This window comes from Suricata suricatta, chromosome 4 (genome assembly GCF_006229205.1).
Source record: "Suricata suricatta isolate VVHF042 chromosome 4, meerkat_22Aug2017_6uvM2_HiC, whole genome shotgun sequence".
Lineage (NCBI taxonomy): Eukaryota > Metazoa > Chordata > Mammalia > Carnivora > Herpestidae > Suricata > Suricata suricatta.
Window position 1 is genome coordinate 97,406,111 of NC_043703.1, and position 18,688 is coordinate 97,424,798.

Genomic DNA, 18,688 nt, shown 5'->3' on the forward strand with positions numbered 1-18,688 from the left:
ATACAAGTAAGAATATAACAAATCACAACACACTATCTGGCTGCTTCAACAAATGAAGCATCTATGAAAAAATTCCATGGCAACTTCCTTCCAAAAGTAGATATGACAGGAGATGTAAGAATAAATAAGTGGAAATACATTATATTAGTAGTCTTTCACACACCATTTTCAATCCAGTACAGGTAAGTTGACAAAATTAAGTGAGAATATAGAAAATCTAACGTAAGTAGAAATATATATATCACAATATTTTGAAACTGGCACCAGATAATAATGAATATACATTTTCAAAAATATACATAGGACATTTGTGAAAACGGACCATATATTAGCTTGCATAGGCAAACTTCATAAGCTATATAAATCAAGATTAATACTAACAGCAATCTCTTACCACAAAGCAAAAAACTAGACAGTAATAACAAGGTAAAAAATCATAAAGGCTTATCTACACTAAAACAAATAAATTCTTGGATCAAAGTGGAAATACATACTGAAACTTCAAGAATAATTTAAAGAGCAATCATGATAATAAAACTCAGTATATCCTAGAGTTTATAAGATAATATTTGAAAAACATTACAGGAAAACTCAAAGCATTAATTTCTTAATTCAAGAAAATATATATGAAGAAAATAAATGTATTAAATATTCAAGTAAAAATATTGACTAATAAAAGTAAAAAATAGGACTAATAAAAATGTAAAAGTTGATGCTTTATAAAAATCATTAAAATAACTAAATCATTATTTAACCCAAGTAATTAAAAAAAAAATAAAAACATAAATATAAGAGAATATGACAGAGGAAAAATAACCATAGAAACAGAAGTTCCATTCTGGATGAGAGCAGCCAAGAAAAGAGGTTTCCTTCTCCCATTTCCTGGCCTACAGCTACAGTTTCTCTCCAAGAAGGACAGACTACTAGAATTTCTCATCTACATCCTATCTGCTCTTGGTTGCAAAAACTCTGTTCTAGGCAAAATCAGCTGAGAGATCTAGGGCTTACTTTTTTCACTCAACTACCAATCATAGCACAGAAGTTCTACTCCAGGCATGAGAGGTGGATAATATTGGACCCCAATTATCCATTCTCACCTTATTCATAGGCTAAATTTCATAATGGAAGATGAGTTGAGAACAGGGGCTACTGCCCCCACTCAGTGACCTATTTATAAATCAGTTGTCACGCTGCCCCCATGCCCTGCTCAAAAGCAGTGACACAGAGGTTCTCCCTGTGGGAATGGCAAATCATAACAGAGTGCTCCACAGTTGACATCTGTCTCTAAAGGACTGAGTATTTTCACAGAAATGGAGAAGTTCAAGACTAAGGGCACTGTCAAAAACAATGGGGGCATTGATAGTAAGCAATTATGAAGGGGTTGTCAGTTCCGTGACAGCAACAAGTAAAACCACAGGGCAGCTAAAAATTGAATAAAAAAAAACAGAAAAAGAGACAAATAAATGAGCCTTTCTGGGCTCAGAACAGCATCAAAGTCTGGCCTTAAAGACTACCCCTTCAAAGAGCTGAAATTTAATTTGAGCAGACTGTGAAGTAATTTATTCCCCAGGGATAAATTATTGTCAAAAGCAATAGAACAATCAGCTAGCAATTAGTGAGGGCTAACAGTGAAGAGGATTTGTCACTTAACAGACCTCCCTTACAAAAAATACTAAAGTAAATTCTTCAGGCTGAAACCAAGTAACACCAGAAAATAAAATGGAAAAACAAACAAACAAACAAACAAACAAACAAAAAACATAAAAGCCAACATCACAGGGCTGGATGGCTTTAAACAACAACAAAGTAACAACATAAAAAATAGGGACATTATAAAAGGGTCAATCCACAAGAGAGCCATAGCAAATATATATATACCTAACAAGAGACAGATCCATGAAGCAAAAATTGACAGAATTGAAGAAAGCAACAGTTAAGTAAAAAATAATAGTGGAGCAATAGGAACTTTCATCCATTGCTGGTAGAAATACAAAACGATAAAGTCACTTTGGAAGACAGTTTGGCATTTTCTTACAAACCAAAACATAACTTTACCATGCAATCCAGCAATTGCACTCCTTGGTGTTTATCCAAAGAAGCTGAAATCAGTGTATTCTCCATTAACATGTAACATATTTGTATTCCTTAGTCAAAACACAGCATTTTATTTTATTTTATATTTTAAAAACTACTTTTAATGTTTTTTATTTATTTTTGAGAGACAGAGACACAGCGCGAACAGGGGAGGGTCCAGAGAGAGGGAGGTACAAAATCTGAAGCAGGCTCCAGGCTCTGAGCTAGCTGTCAGCACAGAGCCCGACACGGGGCTCAGACCCAGGAACCGTGAGATCATGACCTGAGCTGAAGCTGGACGCTTAACCAACTGAGCCACCCAGGTGCCCCAAAACACAGCATTTTAAAAATGAGAAACAGAGGAAATTAGTTGGTAAAATCTGAGAAAGACAGAAACACATACACAAATACACACACACACACACAACTATTTAATATATTTTGGAATACAATGCAATTATATTAACATATAATACTAACAACTGTGTAACACATGGGAAAACTTGAAAAATGTAGCAATCAGCGAGGTAACATAAGATATTATTAGTACTACCAGGAAGCCTCTGTAATTAAAACTCTATAATACTAGTACAAAACTTAAAGAATAATAGAATACAATGGAGTGTCCAAAATCATCCTTAAGAGCAAATGGAAATCTACACATATGTAATGAAGGTAGCATCTCAGTTGCTAAAGAAAAAATAGCCAAAATATATGGTGTTATGAAAATAAGGTACCTATCTATAAAAATTATAAAATGACATTCATGTTTGTTGTGCCATGCAACAAACAAATGGCTCATAGATAAAATACTTCAAAAATATAAATAACAGAATGCAGGGATAAATTCCTCTGTAACCTGAGTTAGGTTATTTTTTCCCAAGTTCAGAAATAATGCAAAAGGGAAAGATGACTTCAACTACATTAATATAAACAGACAAATACATGAACCAAGTTAAAAGCAAAATGAAAATACCGAAGAAAATATGTACCACTTGTATCACTGATAAGGAGTTAATCTCATTAGTATATAAAGAGCTTTTAAGATTGAGGATAAGAACAAAAACCTAGTAGAATATGGAAAAAAGACTTAAATGGGCGCTCAAAGATGAGAGATGCTCTTTAACCATGTAAAAGATAATCTAGCTCAAAATAAGAAAAATACAAAATACAAAGGTATTCCCATTCTCTGCCAGTGCAGCTGTTAAAAAATAGACTCTCATACATTGCTGTTGAGAGTGCAAAATAGTGTAACCCAAATGTAAGTACTTTACCAATATCTCTAAAAATTCCATAAGCATTTTCTCTTATACAGCAGTTCCAATTTTAGTAATCCATCAAGAAGTTACATCTCCACAAATACGAAACATATATGCAATGATGTTATTGTAAATTTAATAACATTATTTGTAAAACATTTGTAAAAAGTCCAGATATGCATATTAATAAGAAACACATTTTTCTAAACTGTGGCATACTCAATTATGCAAACTTAAAATATAATGAAAAAGTCTAAATCTAGAAATGTAAGGGGCACCTGGGTGGCTCAGTTGGTTAAGCATCTGACTTCAGCTTAGGTCATGATCCCCCAGCCCATGGGTTCAAGCCCCACATCAGGCTCTGTGTTATCAACCTGCTTCAGATTGTGTCTCCCTCTCTCTCTCTGCCCTTCCCGTCTCATGATCTGTCTCCTTCTGTTTCAAAAAATAAATAAACATCTAAAATTTTTTTTAAAAAGTAATGTAATACGATTTCTGTGATATAGTTTTAAGTAAAGAAAAAAAGGTTTCAAAGCACTTCATATGTAGTATGTTAATGTTTGTGGAGGAAAGATAGCACAATACACATTTATACACATGCATGTTTATAGGCTACTTAGCAAAGGAAATACACTGCAAATATAAATTACAAGTTAATTTATATAAATGGTTTTCCTTAGGACAGAGATTTTAAAACAATCTGATTTTTGAACAACATATTTATTTTTCATATTTATAATTAAAATATAAAATACACTGATTCTAAAATATAGAACCCACCATTTATTCATTATCTATTGGTTCCTACATCATTTGTCCATTTATTCTACAAATATTCATTGGGTGCTTTCTTTGGGTCAATAACTTCTAAAAGAAAAGTAGAGAGAGTACTTTGGAATATACATGTGGGATGGTCATAGAGAAAAAGAAATTCTCAAAAAGTTAACTTCTGTGGTTATTCTATGATGGAAATAATGAAAATAACTATACCTTAATAATTATTTTTCTATTATCCCGACATTCTCTTTAGGGCTTTTTTTTTTTAATCATGTTTCCTTATTTACCTCCTTGGGTTATCCTTATTTTACATATAAATAAACTGAAGCATGTAGATGTTAACAAACAATGTGTAATAAACATGTGGTTTATCTTAACTCTGGTGTATCAAAAAGTTACCTGGAATAAATGGAATTAGGCGGGCTAGCACTCTCCTCTTAGTCTTCTAAATTCAGAGGCTATATTCTTATTCATACTATTACTTATAGCAAGTCTAAAGGTAAAAATATAGCTATCTAAGGAAAGAGGTTAAAGAGTATAGATTTAAAAAAAAAAGCCCTCTGTGGGAAGATGAAAGATGGTACAGAATGCTTTGAATAAACATTTATCTATAGGCCCTCATATTGAATGTCTATTAACAGGCCAATATTAAAGATATGTTAAAAATAATGTTATTAGTGAGGAAGAGTTTTTTCACTTCATTAGACTGTAAATTTATTGTAATACACAGGAATATGCTTTATCCCCCCCTCTTCTGTTTGCAGTAAAAATACAGTGTTTAAAACATTTTTTTGATCCAGACAAATTCATCTCAAATTTGTACTTGGAAATGCAATTGCTAACACCCCTGTTTTTGTTTACTAAAGGGCCTTGGAGGTTGAGAGAATTGGATGAAAGGTTGAAAACAAGGGGGCAGTTTTGATTTTCATAAAGGTGAAGAAGGGTCTCTGAACATTTTAAATGATTAAGGTTACTGTAGATCCTAGACAAAATCCTATCAAAGATTATTTAAATGAATGTATTGTGAACACAAGAGAAGGATTTCTGAGAGTTAGTATTTTTACCAGCCAGTTTTTCAGTTTGGTGTGATTACTAAATCAGAGAAATGAGGTTGATATAGATTACCATATAAATAAGAAGTTTTCAACAGTGTCTTATATGACAGATTTTGCTTAAGAAATATAAATTTGAGGGACGCCTGGGTAGCTCAATAGGTTAAGTGTCCGACTTCGGCTCAGGTCATGATCTCACGGGTTCGTGGGTTCAAGTCCCGCGTCAGGCTCTGTGCTGACAGCTAGCTCAGAGCCTGGAGCCTGTCTTCGGATTCTGTGTCTCCCTCTCTCTCTGACCCTCCCCTGCTCGTGCTGTCTCTCTCTGTCTCTCAAAAATAAATTTAAAAAAAAATTCAAACCTAGAAATTAAAAAAAAAGAAATATAAATTTGATAAAAGAACAACTGAGTGGGTATATTACTGGTTAATGGATTACCCTAAAAAAGTACTTGATCTCATCAATTTTACTGTAATATTATATGACTAATTCGTGGACTGCATACAAATTTGTAAATACTATACATTTTCCCACAAATATTTTTGTCTCACATTCAATTTCTCCTGTATTAATTTTGATGTTATAGTTTTCTTGTAGGTAGGATGGCCTGACATGTCTTGCTCCATTATTAATTTAATCTTTTTTTTATAGTATTATTTGTAAACATCATAGAACTATTTTTTTCTTTTTTAAAACATAATCTAAATCTGCCATTTTGTAAATGAATTGATTCATTTATATTTTTATAAAAATTGGTATTTACAGAGGTTATTTCTTCAGCATTAGTTTTTTTTTTTCTATTTAGCATCCTATCCTGTCTACCTTTATTTTTGTTTCTTTTTTGGAGTAAGATGTTGAATTAGTCTGTGTCCCACCTTTTCTCTCTACTTGTGGTAAGTTAAAAGTAATAGATTTACATATTTTTTGCACTTCTTTACTTGTTAACAAAGTAATTAATTATTAAATGTCATAATACGTATCCAAGCATATATGTTAAACTCATTTGAGTTACTATGTTGAAGTGGGGAAAGAGAGTATATATAAATAATCTAATATAAATGTAAAATAAATATAATATAAATAAATAAATAAATAAGAATATGAAATAAATAAAATATAAAATAAATAAGTAAGGCCATTGTGCAGACAGATGGTTATGGACAGCCATTAGCTAACCTATTCAGTGTGATTAATTCTTCTCTATAATCTTGAAGTACCCAAAGTTAATAAAACAATTATCTTTTCCTAAATTTGATATGTTTTAGAATATTAAATAACTTGCAAGTAATTCATATTTATTGTTAGATTTATTTTTATTTAAAGGTTATAACTTTCTCATATTTTGTCAGTTTCTTAGTTTTATATTGTGTCTTTGCTTTTAGCACAAATATATGCAAAATGGCAAACTCTCAAAGTCTGTGAGTCTGAAAGTGTCATTATTTTGCTCTCACTCACCTCAGTAATAGCTCCATAACATCACTTAATTTCTCTCAACCCTGTGAAGGTGAAGGTATTCCATTCTTTTTCATTTACACTGTTTTCCAGAATTTTGTGCCAATCTAACTACTGTTTGTTTATAGATAATCTCTTCTGTGGCTGTTAGCTAAAATCATGACAACTGGATTCAAATTCTGACCAATCACTAACTATGAGACTACAGATCATTTATGTAATATTTCTGTGCATTGGTGCATTGGTGTTCTACACACCCACCCCGCCCCCCACACACACACACTCACACACAGGCACACCCAGCTTCTGAAACCATGTTTCTTTATTACTCTTTCATATTATCTACCTGTGCATCTTTTCCTAATAACTTCTTCAGTCTTTTTCCGTTTAGAGTTTATCTTGTTGTTTTTAAATAATATCCATTATATCCTTCTTTTTTTAAATGTATATTTATTTTTGAAAGAGAGAGAGAGAGAGAGAGAGAGAGAGAGAGAGAGAGAGAGAGAGAGAGAGAGAGAGAGAGAGAACAAGTAGGGAACGGGCAGATAGAGAGGGAGACGCAGAATTCAAAGCAGACTCCAGGCTCTGAGCTGTCAGCACAGAGCCCAATGTGGGACTTGAACTCACAAGCCATGAGATCATGACCTGAGCTGAAGTCAGATGCTCAACCGACTGAGCCACCCAGCTGCTCCCATGATATCCTTCTTCATTTGCAAGATTCTAGTCATTTTTTGTTGTTTGTTGTTTCTTCCTTGTTTTTGTTTCATTTCTTCCTTTTTTCAAACAAATATTTGTTCATGCATTTTGTACTTTTGTTTTTCACACTCAGGTGGTTTTTTCTTTTATTTTGCATTGGAGGATGAATTTTAATATCTATATCTGTATTCACTCAGCCCTCCCAAGCAGCTTTAGGATAGTCTCTGCTGGGGACTTGCATCTCCCAAACATGAATTAGATCTCTCACAGTGCTTCTAAATCTTGTTCAATAATGACTGTGACTATGCAAACATAATCACTGAGCCAGTGGGATGTTTGGTTCACTTTCTGGCCAACAGGTAGGGATTTTTCCCTCATACCTCCACAAATTCCTATATGATATAACAAAATAGGCCAGCCAATAGATTTTTTTAGTTTGAATGTTTTGATTTGGAAAAAAAATCATCCTTAATTTTTTCCTAGAATCCCTGTCCTACCTCACTGCTTCAAGAAGTGAGTCTATTTTGGGCTCCCACATTGGAAATAGACATTATCCCATGGGAACTTACCTCCTGGTCAATACTATCTGATTCCAGACACAATCCTGATATGCCCACAGCTTCATATCTAATTTCTAATCTCTCCTTTATATTTCGTATGGTCTTTTTTAATGTTTATTTATTTTACAGAGAGAAAGAGAGGGGGAAAGAGAGAGAACAAGTGGGGTATGGGCAGAGAGGGGTGGAGAGACAGAATCCCAAGTGGGCTCTGCACTGTCAGTGCAGATCCTGATGCAGGGCCCTATCTCAGAAACGGTAAGATCATGACCTGAGTTGAAACCAAGAAGCAGACACTCAAACAACTAAGCCACCAAGGTGCTCCTTATTTTGTATAGTTTGGTCCCAGATAAATATTTTTTGTTTTCAAGCTCAACTGAAAAAAAATCTCTTTCCATGTATTATTTGTCATTAGTATGCATTTGGAGTAGGCACAGGGTGGGAAGACACCTTCACCGTATTATATTGACCAGGATTCTTGCTTTGTGGTGCTTATTAATTCTATGTAATTCTCCAAGTTTTTGACATTTATATTTCACCTCCACAATCTGTCTAGTACTAAAATATACTGAGTATGAACAACATTGATATCTTAAGAATAAGCAAAAACACTGAGTGTATTTAGTCAAGAAAACAATAAGCTTGGAATGAAAGGTGATGAATAATGGTTTCCACATATTTGAAAGGATGTCAAAGTGTATTTATTGAAGTGAAGAAAGTCACTGTATCTAAATAGGGAGAAACCTTGAGCTAGGCAAATATAAAACAACAGTTTGGAGATACAGTGACACTCCAAACCCTGAAGTTTTTACTCGTAGACTGAAAGGATGGCCTTTCAGTGGCTTGTAGAGTAGACTTAAATATGGTAGATGGAAGTAGATAAGAGTAGATGAGCTGCAAGTCTTTCCTACAACTGAGATAATGACTCTAGTGGAAAGAGGAACATAGAAAATTCTGAGATCATGTTTTACACTAAGTTGTCATAAGCTTGGGGCCTCCACCTGTTTCTAAGAAAATAAATGAGATCTTGGTCATTTTGTCAATTAAAGCAATTTGCTGTTTATTTCAACTAGTTACTTATGTAATGACAGAATTACCTCTTCCTTAGGTGCAGCTTTTGTTTATATTAATGGTACTGTGTTCTGAGGCTTAGTGTATTTATTTACTTAACAAATACTTATACAGTACTTATGGTGAGCTGGAAATATCTGTGTGTGTTACAAATATAAACTCATTTAATTTTCAAAAACCTATATGAGGTAGGTAATAATACTATTCCCAGTTTAAAGATGTAGGAAACTGAGAAACAGAGAGGTTAGGTAATATCCTTGAAGTGACAGAGTAAAGAAAATCAAATGTAGGAAGTCAGGGACCTGAGTCTTTGAGCTGAAGCATTACACTCATTGCTCAACAAAAAATCAATAAATCACAATGACCATAAAGTTTTTAGCAAGTATACATTTTATGTTGGAGGATACTGAGAACATTATTTATATGTTAAATTTGGAATTAATTAAGTTTATTAATAATATGCAGCAGTTTCATTGGCCCAGAATATCATCTATTATAAAAGATTTATATGAATGTATAAACAAAAGATAAAAATAGAAATATTATAGTAGAATATCAAGCTAAAATTTAAGTAATCACTGGCACCTTTAAATGCACTATCTCCTTTTCCAAATGAATTTTGAGTGGTAAGAGTTAAAATTAATTTTTTATTGCGAGCTTGCCTTTCAAAGAAGGAATGTTAAGGTAATCATGTGAACATGTAAGTTTCTCTAAAGAACTCCAGGATATAAATCACCTTATTATGAAACCTAAAGTAGTATTAACATTCCATCCATGACTTCTCTAGCAATAGCCATATTTGTGGAACAATTTGTATGTAAATTTTTAAAAATAAATTGATACTGAAGTTATCTAAGGATGGCTGCTTTATATGTATGATTTATGAACAATTGTGACCATGGTGTTTATCATGCAGACACGAGAAGTACATTGAACAACCAATGCAAATCATAAAACCAGAAGAAAAGTACCCAAAAGACCATTATATTGACACATTTTCCCAGAAAACTGTGTCTCCACTCATGTTCTCTCAAACTGTTGACATATATATGTATATGTGTGTGTGTGTGTGTGTGTGTGTGTATATATATATATATATATATATGTATACATATATATATATATAAAATGCCATGGAGATTTTTCACCATATCTAATAAAATATGTTACAGATGCCCTCTGTGTGCATGAAAGGACTCCACTAGTATTCAATATCAGAGCCTTTAAAGATACAAAACTTAGATGGGTAGTTTTTGAGATAGATGACACAAAGATAGGTACATAGATTGATTTTGATGCTAAAGGGAATTCTTTTTTAACTCTAATTTTCACTTATTAAATATCAAAAACAAAAGGCACAGTTACTTAAAAATTGGGGGCTTAGTCTTCTTGCAAGTGCCCAGAGAGACAAAAATCTCTGATCCTTTTTTCTCTGGCACTGGGGTGGTGTGGGTATAGATCAAGAAAGACTAGGACTAATTAAGAGGATATTCTCCCTACTTAATATTTTTTCAAGTTGATGTGAAAGGTCTTTGATACTATTTTGGTTAAGAGCTGCTTTAAAACTAAGCTAGTTGACTGCTTGGCAATAACCACTTGTTCTGATGAAATGATAAATGATTTATGGAATTTCCTATAACCATTGCCATAACTAAATTTATAATCTATGTGTACATACCACCACAGACTAATCCTGACATAAATCAAATCATTATTTGCTCTGGGAATGGTTTATACCCATTCATGTGACTACCTCAGCAAGCAGAATAAAGTATGACATAAATGCAGATGAATTATCTATGTGGTGACAGTAATTATTTCTAAGGAGATAGTGGCCTGCTCCTCTGAGGTTAACAATGTATAGTTAACAATGATAGTTTCCCTTATAATGCACTGACTGGCATTTCCCTTATAATGCACTGACTGGCATTTTCCATTAATCCATGCTGGGTAGCTGTGGTGCCTAATGGAGATACCAGAATACTTTGGATGTGGCATCTGCAAAATAGTTTTTAACTAGATTTTGCCATTATTTATATATTAAACATAATATTAAGTATAAGTCCCATTTGTATTGCTCTCATTATGTGACACACATTGTGACAAGTTTTTTAAATATTTCTATATGTATCCCCAAGCCCCATGAGGTAACTACCATCATCATAGTTTTATTGTATGTTATATACTTAGAACATAGCATTTACACAATAAATGAGCAATGCACAGGATACAATGATGTAAACATCATGTACTCCTTAATTCTTTGCCAAAAGAACTCTTGTGATTCCAGGGACTCCAGTTTAAGAATCCTTAGAGAATCCTCTGTTGATTAAACTCTAATAAGCATTGCATTCAAATTTCATAGTACTGGGTCATTGGGTGGAAACATCAGCGTTTTGAGGTTACAAACATCCCCTTAAGAACACCCACTGTACACTCCCATGAGTACATTGACACAATAATATATTTTACACGTTCAATCCTATTGTCTCTATTAAGCATAATTTCATTTTGATGTGAAAACGGGTCTCACTTTAATACAAAAAATGCTAAGCCATGAGATGCCCTACGTGAATGTAGAAACATAGTGCTGTTTTGGAGTTCACCAAGAAAATACCCAAATGCTTCACTGGTGCACCCTGACCTTGATCTTCAGGGGCATGATGAAATTGCTTAACTCACAAAGCAAGTATCATCAGGAGACTTTTCAATTAATTATCCATATATATATATCATATGTATATGTATCCGTATCTATTAGATATATAGTGTCTTGAATATCTTTATAACCAACTCATGTTCCTATTATCTTTCACTCATTACTGGCATTTATCATGTTTTCCTGCCACCTCTGCTGTGCTCTTACAAACAGAATATTTAAAGATGTCCATTGAGGGACACCTGGGTGGCTCAGTTGGTTAAGTGTCCAGCTTCAGCTCAGGTCATGATCTCATGGTTTGTGGGTCCAAGCCACATGTTGGGTTCTGTGCTGACAGCTCAGAGCCTGGAGCCTGCTTCAGATTCTGTGTCTCCCTCTCTCTGCCTCTCCCTTGTTCCTGCTTCATCTCTCTCTCTCTCTCTCTCTCTCTCTCTCTCTCTCAAAAATAAATAAAAACGTTAAAAATATTAAATAAAAAATAAAGATGTCCATTGATATGAAATTACTGATTTATGTAATATCCTCAGGATAAATTCACTGTGTACCTCAAAGCTGAGAGATAGTTTGAGGTTCAAGTTCTAATTAGAACTTAGTACAAATCTCTTCTACAGATGAAAGTGTAGTAAAATAATTATTGCCTGGGAATTTCAGAAACCTTTTATAGTTCCCGCTATTGCATTCTTGCCAAAATGAACTATCTTCTCATTTATTCTAAATTAGAATTGTGTAGTTAACAAAGATCAAGAAGATTAAAAACATGGTCCAAAGCCAGCATAGCATAACATTTAGTATTTCCTTTTGTAAACACTGTTCTCCCATGCTTAGTTAAGTATTATTTAAGATGCTATTGAATCTTTATTGAATGTTCAAATCATTAAAAATTTAAGCTGGACATTAAAACATGTATGAAGCTCTGTCAAGTATTATTAATGATTAAACAATGAGGAAATATGTTATTACAGTGTATTCAATCTTTAATGTCCATTAAATCCACTTGGTAAGTGTAAGTGGAAACAATACTAACTACGATTCTTGCTCTCAAGTAGTCCTTTACATATCATAAAGAAATGAGAGTCATACAACACCAATCAATAAGAGATGAAAGGAAACCGCACACAGTAGCTGTAATTTGAATGGGTCTTTCACAGAAATCTTATTATCCTCCTACTAGGGATAGTGCTGAACAGACATCCTGCTTCCCACTTTGTAACCAAATGCCTGTGCATGTAGCACTGTGATTATATTACTATCTCAGGCCTTAGATCATCTTCGGCATCACAGAATTCTGAAAATCCCATTAAGAAATCATTTCAAGGAACACAAATGTTCTTTGAAATAATCTTCAATGCTTTTCTATTTTTTTATGTATATGTCCTCTTTAAACCTCTTCTCAGAATGGGGAATAAATCTACTTGTATATATGCACAGAGGGATATGTATATACAGTTTATTTGCTCTCTATTTTAATTGCTCTCCTAACTAAATATAACACATATAATGTAAATGTTTGCCAAACTGTGCTTAACATGCATAATATTGGCATTTATAACTAAATCAATCCTTTAAAAAATCTTCCTGAATAAAATATTTTTTATAAAAAGGAAAGAACGTTGTTGCAAAATTGGGCTTTTACTTTTTCTTCTGATTTTGTGGTCTAATGAAAAATAAATATACCAATTTCTTTTCACTTTTAATTGATCCTCCTGGACTGAGGGAATTTGTTTCTACATACATCTCCAAGGGAGATCTTCCATCTAACATTTTTTAATGTTCATTTTTGAAAGAGAGAGAGAGAGACAGATGGACACACAGACACAGTGGGAGCAGGGGAAGGGCAAAGAGAGGGAGACACAGAATCCCAAGCAGGCTCCAGGCTGTCAATACAGAAGCCGATGCACGGCTCAAACCTACAAACCGTGAGATTATGACCTGAGCCAAAGTCAGAAGCTCAACTGACTGAGCCCCCCGGGGACCCTGCACCTGACTTTTTGAGTGAATAGGCATCGTTCAATCTTCACTGATCAGAAGTTCTAAAAAAGGTCGAGAGTTTACATTAAATCCCTCATTTGCTGCTTTAGGGCACTGGATCAGCAGAAAGTAACCATACTGATTGTAAAGGCAAAATAGGCAAGAGATAGTAAAACCTTTGTATTTTCTGATAAATTTGTTTCAAGTATCATTTCACTCTTAAGTGCTTATTGGTGCTTTAATTGTAAAGACCTGTGGTTTACTTCCTATAGTTTGTCTTCTTTTATCTTCTCAGGTAAATTTAGGATCCTTGTGTGTCAAAAATTGTTGGCATTTAGCCTTTTGTGGAATTTCCTCCTTATATCCTAACAGCACTAAAAATGTGATGATTCCACTCAAGTTACAAAAAGTAAACATCATTTGCTGTGAATGCTGGGTCCAAGTCCTAATAATACCTTTTCCTCTGAGAACATATCAACCCAGCCTTGTATAATTCCTATGTTCCAGAAAAATAAAATAGAACACAACTATGGTTTTCCTACAGGGTCCTGCTTCCTGGCCATGGCTGAACAGGGCTAGATAACTACCATAAACTGGCCCAATCAGATGCTCTTCCTTAGAAATTTAGATGTGAGAAAGATTATAATTCAGTCTGAGTTGTTTGCTTAGACTTAACTCATGCTAAGCTGACAGGAGCTGAGGAGGAGCTGCTTTATACATGGAAAAGTGGAGAAAGCCAGTCTATAAAGAGAATGAATAGGTGTGCACTTAAAGCAAAGAAGCAAGAGTGGGAATATGAGCAAGAAAAAGGAAAAGGGGAGGGGAAGAGAGAGCAAGAGAGAGGTGGTGGACAGGTGCCATGGGCTAGGCTTCCTGTAGCCTTCTCGTTCTTAATTTTATTTACCTTATTTATTTAAGATAACAGCCAATTTCTACCTTTTTTGTATTCTTTTTAAATATCACATCAATGGGTTTCATAACTTTGTAGAAATTTATATTTTTTTCCAGAAAGAAAGGATAATTTCTCACATTTTTGTTTTACCTTGAAGTAACGAGAGAAGTCATGTGTCTAAAACCTCTAGTTCTTCCAGGTTTGGGAAACACACTCCAGACCCTTTTTTTTTTTTAACATATGCTACATGACTTGGTTTCCTAGGTAACAGCATGTGTAGATTTAGTTGTAAATTTTCTCTTTCCTTGAGCTCATTCTTGGGGGGAGTTCTAAAATATATATGAATTTCAGGACCAGAAATTTCCTTCTCATCCTCACAACCCTTTTACTGCTTGCTTCCTTATAGGATCTATATTTATTAATTTTAAATCAAGATTTGCTGTCTTCTGATTTTACACAGGTCCTTAGGAGCTCATTTCTAGCTTTATGACACTCCCAGCTTATGCTACCTAATGAGTCATAGAAATGATTCAAAAATTTATATATAATGTAAAATTATAATATTAAACCATTCACTGAACATTCACTGAATACCAAACACTTTGTCTTTTATATGCATTATTCATTTTATCTATAGTTCAGTTCTAGACACTAAATATGATTATGATTTCTTTTTTGTAGTTGAGAGAACTGAAGTTTCATAAAAAGTAAATGACTTAAAGTCAAAAGCTAATGAATTAGTAAGGTCAAGACTTGAGTTTGGTTCTGTAACTGCTAGAATCATGCTCTGAGTCAATATACCATGCTAAATAATCCAAATTCATGTTTAGTTTATATTTTTGTATCAGGGCATATGGGGAGGCAAGAATAGAACAGAATCAGGTTCCCTTGGGGGACCCAGAAAGTACATTGTAGAGATACATATTGATATATAGGGAGAAATTTGGCTTATAGCATTTATCATCATGTATTTATCTCTTAAAGTCAGGGAGAGCATTACATATCTCCTGTCTCACCCATTACATAATGTCTTACTTGTGGCAGGCTCTTAATAACAAATTGATTAATAATTGGAACCATGAATGAAGCCTGTACTGACATTACCAGAGCAACTGCTCTGAATTGCACCCTCTCCTTTCACCTCTATAGCATACTTCAATGTAAACATCATCTATGAGTAATAGAGTAATAATTCTCTCTCTCTCCTATGTACATACACACACACACACGCACACACACACACACACTCATTTTCAGATTTTCTGTATATAGCCAGAAAAAAAAATCCAAAAGCTTGGATTTGAGACATTTTTTTCACCATTTAACTCACAGTGATTTCTCCCACTTCTAACCTCCTGAAACACTATAATAATGCCACTAATTCACCCCTAAGAACATCAGGGATTGTTGGAATCCTGTCCTTTGTCATTATTCTTTTTTTTTTTTCAGATAAAAAAACCCTGAAGATTAAAGTGATAAAGGGGCAAACCTAATAATCAACCAACGGCGCATTCAACTGAAAACTCCAGAACAGGTAGCTGGGGGTTTCTCAGTATCAAGTCCAGTTACATATCCGCTACGTCTCACATAAGCACTTTGGTCTTTACTGACTTGGTCAGTAATATTAGTTACTCTTTTGGGGTGCTCACTTCAACAGCACATATACTAGTTACTCTTTTGGGTTACAAGCAGAATAAACTTACTTTGGATGATTTACAGAGAACTGAACATATCTGAGAAGCACCCCAGTTTGCACAGAATTGGTGAAGTGCTGAAGAACCCTGTCCAAAAAATTAGCAGGGATTGAGAGAGATTGGACACCCAGAACAATTGCAAAAGTCATGTTATCCTTCATAACCACAACAGAGAGTTGTGGAAATAGCTATGGCCTTGCAGTCACTAGTGGTGCTGCCGCCTCTGGATAGGAGGCAGTCTTTACTGCTCTCGGAACAGCTTCCAGATTGCCTCCTGGTTATGTGAATAAACCTTCCCAGAGTCAAAGTTCCAAGGGGAGTAGTCCATGATAAGATTAGGTCAGAAGCCCAAGGACATAGCTTCCAAGGACATAGAAGACAACAAAAATAACCCCTTGAGTTTTCATAACTAAAGATAAAACCTCATATTTCTTTCTTAAGACTTCCCTAAATACAAGGGATTCAGAGATTGGGCAGCTGCCAGTGAGAGGCACACACTAATTAGACATTCTGTTTTGTATTGTCAAATACAAAGTGTACTGGACAAGTTAAACAGGCAAGGAAGACTTCAAGAGTATTCAGTAGGGGAGAGAGCTTGAACTCAAAAAGTAGAATTTTGAAGGGCTGTGATGAGAGAGTGGAAAAGTACTGGAGGAAGTTGGAGAGGAAGTCAGTAATTGAGATGAGGCCATCTGGGTTTGCTAATAGGTGCTTATCAAAGTTAGGATCCTACATGCCCACAAGACTGGGAGACTGGGGACCTCTTTTTCTTAATGTTTATATTTCAGAGCATTGACTCTTAGGTTCTTGGGAAAGACACTCTTGGTTTGTAAAACTTGCAAGGGGATTGAGGGAAAATTTGTATCTCACAGGGACTGAGAAATAATTTAGGAAATTTTCTAAAGTATATGTTCTGAGGAAAAGGGCATATAGTCAGGAAAACAACTGTGTATAGTCAGAAATACTACTATATAAAGTTAAATCAAGGGGCACCTGGGTGTTTCAATTGGTTGAGTGTCTGACTCTTGATTTTTGATCCCAGGATTATGGTATTGAGCCCTGCATCAGGGTCCACACTGACTATGGAACCTACTTAAGATTCTCTCTCTTTCTCCCTCTCTCACCCTTCTCTGCTCGTGTGTTCTGTCTTTCTTAAATAAAAAAAATAAACGTTTAAGTAAGCTAAGGGGGATAGTAAGGCCTTCTTCGTCTCAGTATGTTCATGTTCTGGTTCTTCAATTAGATAGAAGCTTTATAAGACTGAAGTTTACACTATTATTTATTTCTATCTCATCTAGTCTATCACCATACTTTTTAAGTATGACAGTAATACAAGATAATATTAAGTATTTGAATGAACATAATAGAATATCATGGAACTTCTTTTAGCCTCCTCCTTCTCCCCATCAAAACCTTTTGGATAATATCTTACTTGAAGATTTTCCAAATAACCTAAGGATAAAAATAGAGAAATGTTTCAAAGTATGAATACATAGTTAGATTAAACGTATTTCAAATTGAAGGACAAATAGTTCCTAAGCTAAGTTTATTTGTGGCTGTCTAGAGATATTGATAAAGAAAGTCTGAATTCTCGTCAGCAAACCTCTTCAGAAAAATGCAGTAGCGAAAAACCCTAACCACAGTTTCACTGGTTGTTGACTCCCTATGTTGTTTTAATGATTACTTTGTTTCAATATATTCAAGCTTAGATTCTGTTTCATAACTGGTACATCAGCTGAGCACCAAAAAAGTTGTATTTCATCTAACACTGTTAAATAAAGAAATGATAAACTTGTAAGAAATAGGGCTACTGTACTGGGTCACAGTAAAATATGCAGAGGATTAGCTGGGGCAGCAACAAAACCATGCTCTATTTTTGCAAAAACTACTCCAGTCTGACCATATCTTAAATCACTATACTAAACCACTATAAGGACTCAAAAACAACCAAGTACTAAAAACTGCTGCTACCTCCAACATACATATTTGGAAAACTGGAGTTTCCATTCCTAGAAGTCCTTGCTGCTATGCACATTTTCTACCCTTAGCACCCTGTTGCCTTTCAGAACAGCAATAACAACAAATCCAGGAGGCTATTGAAAAATGCCAGTATAGAAGCAATTGAGTTGTATTAATGTATTTCAGATCCAAAAGGAAAGGAGACTCTCAGAGTGATTTCTATGATGACCGAATGTACTCCAGGAAGCAGAGACAAGGTTGAAATAAACTTGATTGTGTGTGTGCCATACGTGTGTGTTTGGGTGAGTGTAAAATCTTAGACAAAGAAATATGTCTTGATACTGTTTATCAAGCCAAGTAAAACAATGCCCATGCCTTAATCCATTCTCTTTTGTGGATACAAAGCCACTATCAAAAAGTTGCCTTTTTGTAACAACTTCTATAAAGGACAATGTACCTTAAAGCTTGGCCAAGTCAAAGCATCTCTAGCCTACCAAAGGTATGGCTTCAGGACCCCTGGAGAATCTTTTCTGGCCACAATTTTGTGACTGAGTATTGAAGAAGGAAGCTCTGAAATAATGA